At 46.6% G+C, this 8442-nt stretch overlaps 1 long non-coding RNA gene across 1 annotated transcript; it reads left to right on the top strand.

The window, feature by feature from the left end:
• The first annotated feature begins 5362 nt into the window (after window positions 1–5362).
• Window positions 5363–7968, top strand: LOC106727300. The gene is made up of 3 exons (XR_001363470.1): window positions 5363–5851; window positions 6137–6200; window positions 7784–7968. It is a non-coding gene; the product is annotated as an uncharacterized LOC106727300 (long non-coding RNA).
• Window positions 7969–8442: the final 474 nt, after the last annotated feature.

The following is an 8442-nucleotide window of genomic DNA, read 5'->3' as shown; positions in this document are numbered from 1 at the left end:
GCCCGCCCCGCCCCGCCCAGCGCCCCCTTCCGCGTGCGGGAGGGCTTGTGGAAACTGAGACCCCGAAATTGCAGCGGCTCTACCAAGCGGGGTTGAGACTTCTCTTCAGCCCCCTCTGAAGTGTTTACCTTAGAAGGGCTAGGGCCGACCGCCACTACCCTATGGCCCCTCCCTCCGCCAATCCCTTTTGCTAAGTTCAAGGCATTCCTGCGCCCAGGCTTTTCTTCTCTGGTTCTCCCATGGCGCGGCCTCTCCTCACCTGAGAACAATGTCACTGGCGGACAGAGCCTGACCCATGCACTGTAGTGGCCCCCGCACCAAATAGCGACTGAGCTACAAGTGCTAAGTCTGTGCAGTAAATCTCTTGCTATTTCAGACGAGAGAGGAAAGTGACATCAGCCTGATAGGTAGCAGCACTATTCACTGAACATTTTTTTTTCCAAATTATGAGAGAAAATTAATCTAGAAAGTAAGAGGTAGCGGGGCGGTTGGTGTGGCTCAGTGGTTGAGTGTTGGCCTATGAACCAGGTCGCCGTTGATTCCCGTCAGGGCACAAGCCTGGGTTTCCCACTTGATCCCCTGTAGGGGGCGTGCAGGAGGCAGCCCATGAATGATTCTCATTGATGTGTTATCTCCCTCTCTGAAGTCAATATCTACATATCTACATATAGATATATATCTATACATGGCTATCCTATCTAATAATAGACAAACATGGTAATTAGCCGTACCTCCGCTACCCTTCCCATTGGCTAATCAGGGCGATATGCAAATTAACTGCCAGCCAAGATGGCGGTTAACCGCCAACAAAGATGGCGGCTAATTTGCATTCTCGAAATGATGGGAGGAGAAAGGGGAAGGATGGAAGACAGTGATCAGAAACCCAGGCGCAGGCAAGAGCCAGGGAGCAGGGCAAAGGTCGGCCCTGGAGGCCCCCTTTGCCCTGCCACCAGAGGGTGATCGGAGAAGCCTGGGGGGTGGGGCAGGGAAGCGGACACAGACAGCGATGCAGAAGCCGGATGCAGGGCCAGGGAAGCGGCTGCCGCCAGCGTCCCCAGCTTCCGGCTTCTGTGATCGGTGACCACAGAAGCCCAGTGCAGGGGCGATCACAGAAGCCAGGTGCGTGGGCAAGGAAGCAGCCTCCGCCAGCGCCCCGGCCACAGCTTCCCTGCCCCGCACCCGGCTTCTGCGATCTGTGACCGCAGAAGCCGGGTGCGTGGGCGATCACAGAAGCTGGGTGTGGGTCAGGGAAGCATCGGCCACCAGAGTCCCCGGCCGTGGCTTCCCTGCCCTGCATCTGGCTTCTGCGATCTGCGATCTGTGACCGCAGAAGCCGGGTGCGGGTCAGGGAAGCATCCGCCGCCAGTGTCCCCAGCCGCGGCTTCCCTGCCCCGCACCCGGCTTCTGCAATCCGTGACCGCAGAAGCCCAGTGCAGGGGCGATCACAGAAGCCAGGTGCGTGGGCAAGGAAGCAGCCTCCGCCAGCGCCCTGGCCATGGCTTCCCTGCTCCGCACACAGCTTCTGTGATCAGTGACCACAGAAGCCAGGTGCGGGGGTGATCACAGAAGCTGGGTGTGGGTCAGGGAAGCATACGCCGCCAGTGTCCCTGGCTGCGGCTTCCCTGCCCCGCACCCGGCTTCTGTGATCTGTGACTGCAGAAGCCGGGTGCGGGGGCAATCGCAGAAGCTGGGTGCGGGTCAGGCCAGCGTCCCGGGCCGTGGCTTCCCTGCCCTGAACCCGGCTTCTGTGATCCGTGAAGGCATAAGCTGGGTGAGGGTCAGGGAAGCAGCTGCTGCCAGCATCCCCCACCGCGGCTTCCCTGCCCCGCACCCGGCTTAGCCCCCAGAAGAAGAAGCCGCCCACCTTTGGTCCTGGCCCCAGCGCCTGGGGCTGGCTGCAGCCCAGGAGATGGACAAGCTACTGGCCAGAGGTCCCAGGCTGCAGCCACCCGGAGAAGCTACCAGCCCTGTGGTCCAGGGCGCCAACGCCTGTGGCCAGGGAAACAGGTTCCCTCTTCTCCTACTGTAGTCATTACTTCAATATTCCCCTTCTGAATTTCTCTCCTGTGCTGCAACCCAACTCCACTTTTCATCGGAAGGATACGGAACAGAGAGAGCAGTGTTAAAAGCTTACATTTTTAAGCCAGTAAGGTTGGTACTTAAACATATAAATGGAAAACTAGAGTCCTTAAGGTAACAAAGGCTACAAAGGACAGGGACAGCACATGACAGCAATCCATATGGGGACTGAAAACTTTGCAATGATGACAATTAGTGAAGATATGAATCAACTAAAATAGTTGACAGGGACAATTCTTCCATCTTTGAAAATATCTACATCAAATCTGTTTAAATAGATTTTCATCTGCATAATATAACACATTCTGACAAGACCACCACCACCACCAATGTGGTCAGTGTTGTGCCATAAAATGTTTAATAACTGAGGGACCCCCCCCTCGAGTGCACAAATTTTGTGCACCGGGCTACTAGTCTCTGTATATAAAGAGCCAGGGCCTGTAACATCCAAAATGACCAGACAGACCACCGAACACCAGGCTAGGGAGCTGAGGGAGCAGGAGCTGTGGGCCCCCAGCCACCTGCAGCATGTAGACCGAGAGGAGGGAGCTGTGGGCTCACAGGCATGGTGGGGTGGGGCTGCGGAGGCTGAGGAGCCTCGCAGGGTGGGTCAGCGTGGAGCTCCCAGGGTGGCTGAGGCGGAGGAGCGGGTCGGGGGCTGTGAGCGTGGAGCTTTGCTGGGCGGCTGAGGCAGAAGAGCGTTGGTGGGGGGTGGGGCTGCAGAGGCTGAGGAGCCTTGCAGGGCAGGGGCTGTGAGCGTGGAGCTTTGCTGGGCGGCTGAGGCAGAAGAGGGTGGCGGGGTGAGGGCAGCAGAGGCCGAGGAGCCTCGCCCTGGATGGGGGCTGTGAGCGTGGAGGTTCACGGGGCAGGAGCCACGGAGGTGGAGGAGTGACGCTGGGCAGCGGACACGGCCCTGATTGCAGCTAGGCCTGGGGAACCGGCATGATTTAATCCTGCGCTGGGCCTCTAGTCCTATATAATAAAAGGGTAATATGCAAATCGTCCGAATGGCAGACGACCTGTCACTGTGACGCACACTAACCACCAGGGGGCAGACGCTCAACGCAGGAGCTGCCCCCTGGTGGTCAGTGCACTCCCACAGGGGGAGCACCGCTCAGCCAGAAGCCAGCTCATTGCTAGCCAGTGCAGTGGCGGTGGCCGGATCCTCTCCCATGTCCGCGGCAGCACTAAGAATGTCAGGCCTGCTCCCCACAGGACATCCCTGAGGGCTCCCGGACTGCGAGGGGGCGCAGGCCGGGCTGAGGGACACACACACACCAGTGCACAGTTTTGTGCACCAGGCCTCTAGTGTATCTATATTTGTAAAGGCAGCATAGAAGTGAGCTTAGAAGAAATGGACTCAGGAAACAAAGCACAGAGGCAAAAGAAGGGGCCAAAGGTAACAGGATGGGAAAGGCGCTGGCCTGCTCCCCAGAGGAAGAGCGCCCATTGAACATTTTTTAATCCTCACTCGGGGATATGTTTGTATTAATTTAAGAGAGATTGGAAGGGAGGCGGAGAGAGAAACATCCATTGTTTGCGTCCCGTATGCGGGGATCAAACCTCTAACCTGGGTATGTGCCCAGACCTGGAATCAAATCGGTGCATGGTTGGTGCTCCAGTCAACTGAGTCACACCAGCCAGGGCTGAACCATTTTGGAATGCAGACATACCAGTAGTCTTTCTCTTGCAAGACCTCAGTCTAATTGTGGGGAAAGTGACAAATAATATAATGCAACATCCTGACAGCTAGAAAATACATTTATGGTGGAAAATAAATTCAATTTTGGACATACTCGATTATAAATAGAGTGGAGATAGATACAATGGAATACCAAGGGTTGGGTGCTAGAAGCCTTGTGCCCCAGGTGCAGGCAATAAGGGTGTGCGTTGACTATAAAGAAGACAAAAACAATGGTAAACCTGACTACAGTGTGGCTTGCTTTAATTATCACTTATTTTCATACACCTTTCAAGAACTGCTTGGTGTTTATAACAATATCTAGATGTAATAGAAAAAGGTAAGCTTTCTTTTGGGAAAGGGACTTGGATTGAAAATACTTTTTATCTGAATTGCTGGAATTAAAAAAAATGAGAATGTATTCTTGTATTACTTGTGTACTTGAAGAAAATTTTATAGAATAAAAATGATTACAGGGACATGGGCCTTCTGGAGCACTTGGAAATCAGGAAGATACCTAACCTTGTTTTCTCCCTATAAGAATGTGGCTTTGCTGACACCAAGTCTGACTCAAGAGCTAGGGGTCAGCCCTAACCGGTTTGGCTCAGTGGATAGAGCATCAGCCTGCGGACTGAAAGGTCCCAGGTTCGATTCCGGTCAAGGGCATGTACCTTGGTTGTGGGCACATCCCCAGTAGGAGGTGTGCAGGAAGCAGCTGATCAATGTGTCTCTCTCATCGATGTTTCTAACTCTCTATCCTTCTCTCTTCCTCTCTGTTAAAAAAATCAATAAAATATATTTTAAAAGAAAGAGCTAGGGGTCAGATATTTCAAAACAAATTGTTTTATCTAAATTCTTCCAGAATGGTGGTTCAAACCTGAATATAGCAAGGTAGTGGCAATAATTGGGTTTCTTTTTCACTTTTCACCTTCTCCCGGATCTTTCAGACTATTAGTGGCAGCAGTGTCCTCTAGAGGGAACTTGGGCTGGGAAAAGCCATGAAAGGTCATTTGCTCTGGTGAAGTGGGTCATTTCTTTTCTTGCTCTAGGTGGCTGCCTCCCCCATTAAGCTAAATCACTACAGCAAGTATTTATAGCAGGCTCTTCCCACTGATGGATTACTAAATGTGCAACACTGCAGCTATATTTAAATTGCATTTGTTTTCATAAGCTATGTAAACATTCCTTCAAAATCAGCTACAGGCCTAGAAAACTGAAAGTTGTTTCCAGTTAACTCAGAAGAGCTGAGTAATGAAAAAGGCTGAAATTCTGGCTGGGTAATGTTGAGCAAATTACTTAACCTCCCTGGCCCTTTTCCTCCCTTCTAAAAAGGAGCACAATAATCCATCAGTGATGCAGTATCGAAGGAGACAACAGATGTGAAAGCCCTGTAGAAATATTAGGGGATACCATAGATGTTTTTATCTCCCCCAATATTCCTATATTGAGACCTACCCCCCTAGGTGATAGTACGAAGAGGGGGGGCTTTGGGAGATGACTATGTCAAGAGGGTGCCTTAGAGAGCTCCTTTGCCCTTCCACCATGTGAGAACACAGCAGCCTACAGCCAGGAAGCCAGCCCTCACCAAACACCAAATCTTACCAGTTTCTTGATCTTGGCCTTCATAGTCTCAATACCGTGAAAAATCAATTTCTGTTGTTTATAAGCCACACAGTATATGGCATTCTGTAATAACAGCACAAATGGAGTAAGACGGGAAGAGCTATAGAAATTGAGATTGTGCAGTTTTCACATGCAAGCTATGGTGGCCACTGTTATAGACTATGCACACATTTCCCCTTCTTTACTAACAAGTCTGATTTTTGCCTGGGAAGGCATCAAATGGCAGTTCTGACCAATGAAGTTGAGGGTTTCTGGGAAAACTCGTACTTTCTTGATGTAAGCATTATTCCGTTTCCTTTTTGCCTTTTAATCATCCTCTCTTCTTCCTGCCTGACACCTGGACAAGAGGATGGAGGTGGAGCAGCAATCTTGCATCTTGTGGCAACAGGCATCAAGATAGGCCTACATGCTAAGAATGATGGAATGAAAATACAAGCCTAGGTTGACTACACTGGACTTCCTTTTTGTGTGAGTTAAATAAGTCCCGTTTGGTTACAGTCTCTTTTGTGTACCTGTTAGTTACATCAAACTTATTAATATACAGGGGTGGGCAAAATTAGGTATTGTGTAAGTACCCACTTTTGTTGGTTAAATTACCAGCCATCATCACCTAAAAGATAAATGATATGAAATAATAATAATAAACCTACTTTTGCCATCCCCTGAATATATAAACCAATACCCAAAGTATATTTTTCTTTTTAAATCCCCTTCAAGAAAATGACTAAACCATAATGTTGCTTGCTTCTGCAGCACATAGACTGAAGTTGGAACAATATAGAGATTAGCGTGGTTCCCGCACAAGGATGATACACAGGTGCGTGAAGAGTTCCATATTAAAAAAAACAAACCTATAATGCACAGTGTCTCATATTTCAAGTTATGTATGATATACAATACTATAAAATATGCAAATTCATAATGTTACTGAACAAGAATGTATTGGAGCCTTCTTCATATAGTATTCACAATATACTTCCTTAAGATAAATTATGAATACGTTTTTTAAAAGATGAGAGGTGGGAAAAAGGGCAAATAGCTCTGTGCAGCGTTCTTAGTTCTCCATCTGCTACTGGATTGCCATAAAGGACTGTCTGCATTATCATAAAGGACTGTCCAATACAAAAAAGGTAAGCAATGATAGATCACATTTATCAAATGCTTTACTCTGTGCTAGGCACCATTCTAAACATTTTATGTGAAATTAATTCATTTGACCCTAAAAACTACCCTATGATGCAGGCTCTTTTTATTTATTTATTTATTTATTTATTTTTATTTTATATTTCTTTATTGATTTCAGAGAGGAAGGGCGAGGGGAGGGAAACATCAATGATGAGAGAATCATTCATTGGCTGCCTCCTGCACACCCCCTACTGGGGATTGAGCCCGTAGCCCAGGCATGTGCCCTTGGCTGGAATCGAACCTGGGACCCTTCAGTCCGCAGGCTGACGCTCTATCCACTGAGCCAAGCCGGCTAGGGCTGATGCAGGCTCTTTTATCACTCCCCCAAAAGAAACAAAAAATAACCAATTCACAGTAACAATTTCAATTTTTAGTACATTCTATTAAAATAGCATGGTTACTGAAAATATAACTGGTCCTCTCACTGGCAGCAAGATTTTAAATTATACAGCCTATTTTTATTTAGAAGAAGCCCCCAGGTTCAAACTGACTATATAAAACCAAGGGGAAAAAATTTCTTGCAATGCTTACTGATGAAGAAATGTGCAGCAAGAACTCAAGTACTCAACCTCATGAGATAATACCTTGGGTCAGCTGTACTTTGTCATTAAAAAAAAAAAGACATACTAAAACAGGTCAGAGTAGGCACACAATCGAGTGCATCAGTAGTAAGATATGCATAGATGAAAGTGAGAAAGTATTTACTTGGCTGACAATGCAAGTAATATGAAAGTGGCTGATTCATATTTCCCAGTCCATGGTCTAAACTTATTTTTCAGGGACACCTTCGTCTTGGACAAGAAAAAGAGTGCCATCAAAATAGTGACAATGTCTTGTAGAAACTCATATGGTTGAGGTGTTTTTAGTTTATTGAAAAACAAAGCTCTTCAACAGTTATTAGCAGAAAAACTTAAAGTATCCTGAAGTGTAAGGAATATTGAATGTGATTAAAATGTGTTTTAGTTTCAACTAAAACCTCCTTAAAGATTTGAATGACAATAAAGCAATCAGAATCAGATTGCACTGTTATACATTCCTTAACCGTATGGCTCAGATAAAATAGTTTGTAAAAATGGTACATTTCTGTTTTTAAATATAGAAGTCAAAGTGAAGTAATTCATTAAGAAAGAGAAAAAACATTTTTTGTCAATGCTTTCATGATGTATATGGTACTGTTACTCCATTTTGATTGTTTTTGTTTTTTTTTTAAAAAAGGCAACACAACTAGAACAAGATATTTTCAACTGCTAAAGGACCCAAACTGGATGAATTGATATAAGGCAATGTGACAGGTAGCTCTTAACAAGTATAACAGAAATTATATATCCACATAAGTGTTGTTTCTTTCAAAATAATCAACCCCTGAGTTACAAAGTTATATATAAAGAATATATAGCCCTAGTCGGTTTGGCTCAGGGGGTAGAGCGTTGACCTGCAGACCAAAGGGTCTCAGGTTCGATTCCAGTCAAGGGCATGTATCTCAGTTGCAGGCTCCTCCCCGGCCTGGGCCCTGGTTGGGGCGCATGCAGGAGGCAACCAATTGATGTGTTTCTCTCACATTGATATTTCTCTCTGCCTTTCCCTCTCCCACTTTTTCTGAAAATCAATGGAAAAATACCCTCGGGTGAGGAATTAAAAAAAGAAAAATGAATATATAAATAGTGATATTTACATGTGACTTATTTACTGAACATATTTTTCTAGAAATATAATTTTTTAGTCTCTTTCTCTAAAAGATGTATAAGTAAAATTGTTATAATCAGGATTATAGAGTTGATAAAAATCTCTTTATAAAGACATAGGTAATCATCAACTCAATTTCTGATCAAGAATCTACATTTGGGGGTGGGGGTGGGTGAAATGGGGGGGATAAG

Source organism: Myotis brandtii, unplaced genomic scaffold (genome assembly GCF_000412655.1).
Source record: "Myotis brandtii unplaced genomic scaffold, ASM41265v1 scaffold4, whole genome shotgun sequence".
NCBI classification, from domain to species: domain Eukaryota; kingdom Metazoa; phylum Chordata; class Mammalia; order Chiroptera; family Vespertilionidae; genus Myotis; species Myotis brandtii.
The sequence above is the reverse complement of the archived record's forward strand: the minus strand, read 5'-3'. Positions and strand labels throughout refer to the sequence as shown.